This window comes from Bidens hawaiensis, unplaced genomic scaffold, assembly GCF_021521415.1.
Source record: "Bidens hawaiensis isolate Kalapana, Puna unplaced genomic scaffold, B.hawaiensis_p1.1 tig00055300_1, whole genome shotgun sequence".
NCBI classification, from domain to species: Eukaryota; Viridiplantae; Streptophyta; class Magnoliopsida; order Asterales; family Asteraceae; genus Bidens; species Bidens hawaiensis.
The window spans coordinates 40,706-43,123 of NW_027499998.1; the positions used below are offsets into that span (position 1 = coordinate 40,706).

Below are 2,418 nucleotides of genomic sequence, written 5' to 3' on the forward strand. Positions count from 1 at the left end.
TGTCAGACCACGTCATCACGATACGCGATGACGTTGGGTCAAGAGTGATTGCGTATCGCGATAAGTCGGAATTCCAGAATTTTTATTTTTGGCCATTGGCTTTAGAAACTTGGCATTTTTGGTCCGAAATTTTCATGATGTTACAATATAATCTCCACACATACGATTAGTTCGAATATATTTTTAAAATGATGATGGATGAAATCAAAATTAAAGGAGTATATTCTTATGGATAAAAATAGGGGATGGTGAGAGGAACTTGATTGGTCGTGTTTGTATAATTGTACATTTAAAAAGATATTGAAGTTTGGTGTTGTGCGTTCCTCCGTTTCAAGCTTCTTGCTAGGCATTGGAGTTTTGTTAATAATACTTTAGCCGTTAAAAATAATAAAAATAAATATAGATCAATGATGATGACCATTAAACAAAATACGGTGCTACATATATTAATTATAATTAAAAAAATATTTGCCTGGACATATATTTTGGGAGCGAGAAAAAATTGACAAGACTTCTTCTCACACCATCTTCTTTTCCATGCATGCCCTAAAACTAAATGGTACGTACTCAAAGCTTAAGAAAACGACATCGTTGTCTCTCTCTAAAATTCATGTTTTTGTTTTTTCAACAGTAAACGGTGAAATGTTTCAAGAGATTTCCTGACACTGGGACTGGGTTCGTTCGCCGAAAAAGAATGAATTCGCTCGTTAAATCGTACCTATAAATTATATATAAAACCGAAATTTGACCGGGTTCAGCTGAACCCGATGACTTAAATGTGGCTCCGCCACTCGGTACGGGACCCAACGACCTTCATCACCCTCTCCTTATATCCTACTAGCCGTTAATTACGACTATGCGTGGAACTATAATGGTTTTGATTGTTATAAAATTTTACCATACAAAATATTCCTACGAATTCAAAAACATTTTTTTAGCAAAAATGCAAATTTTTTATGACACATTCATATATTTTTGGTCAATCATAACTTAAAAACATTAAAAAAAATACTATAATTTAATATAACAAAAGTAAATACCCCACCAACTGTCTATCAAAATCTAAACTCATTGCATCATATGTTTTGTATGTGTATATATTGTGCATCTATTCTCTACTCACAAAACCTCAACTCACAGCTTATAATTTCAAACACTTCAACTTCAAAAAACTCTCTACAATGAAATGGAAACGAGGCCCCGTTGTCGGACGGGGATCTTACGCCACTGTCTCGGTCGCTACCACATCGACTGGCGACCGTTTTGCCGTCAAATCCACCAAGCTTTCAGACTCCGCGTCTTTACAGAAAGAACAAAACCTTCTTTCTCAATTAAACTCCAGTTACATAATCCAATGCATGGGATTTGATGTCAGTTATGATGGCAACAAACCCATGTATAATCTGTTCATGGAGTACGCATCAGGCGGCACAATTTCGGACGTGATCAAGAAACAAGGAGGATCACTTGATGAACCTCTAATCCGATCCAACACTTACCAAATTCTACGTGGGTTGGATCATCTTCACGTCAATAATCTAGTGCATTGCGATATTAAATGCTCCAACATATTAATTTGTGAATCCGGTGTCAAAGTTGGAGATTTAGGGTGTGCAAAGATTGTGGCAAATGGTGAAACAACTTCTGAATTTGTCAGCACACCGGTTTTTATGGCGCCAGAAGTTGCACGAGGCGAAGAACAAGGGTTTCAGGCTGATGTGTGGGCTGTTGGGTGTGCAATAATCGAAATGGCAACCAGGTCCCACCCGTGGCCTGGAGTAAATGATCCGGTGTTGGGTTTATACAGAATTGGATACTCCGGTGAGGCACCGGAGTTTCCTAAATGTTTATCTGAGGAGGGTCAAGATTTCTTGGATAAATGCTTGAGGTTGGATGCTAAAGAAAGGTGGACGACTAAAGAACTACTGCAACATCCTTTTGTTTGTAATTCGAATTCGGGTTATGATATAAGAAGTTCGCCAACAAGTATATTGGATCAAGGTGTCTGGGAATCTTTGCCAGTGGTTCAAGTTTTGGAATCCACGACTACGGTTATGATTAATTTCTCCTGTGAGTCTCCGGTCGAGAGGATAAGGCAACTGGTTGAAGCTTCTGAATCATGTTTGCCGGATTGGGACGATGAAGATGAGTGGATCGCGGTTTAAAGTTGTCAAATCGAAGAAACAATGGTGATTACTGTTTAGGATAGTGTTGATGTAGAGCCCTTTAGTTTTATGAACATGAATGTAGATGATGAATAAAAGCTTGTAAGTTTGGTTATAGATGAATGGTATGTTAATTTTTTTTAATAATATGAATGTAGATGATGAAGAAGAGCTTGAATGCTTCGTTGTATTTGAATGCCGCATGAATTCTTTATTTCCGTATAACATAAATAGTATTATTATTATTATGTCA

The 2,418-nt window shown here is 37.3% G+C and overlaps 1 pseudogene; it reads left to right on the forward strand.

Moving 5' to 3' along the window:
- Positions 1-1,181: 1,181 nt before the first annotated feature.
- Positions 1,182-2,165, forward strand: LOC143601061 (mitogen-activated protein kinase kinase kinase 18 pseudogene; annotated as a pseudogene).
- The last annotated feature ends 253 nt before the right edge of the window (positions 2,166-2,418 follow it).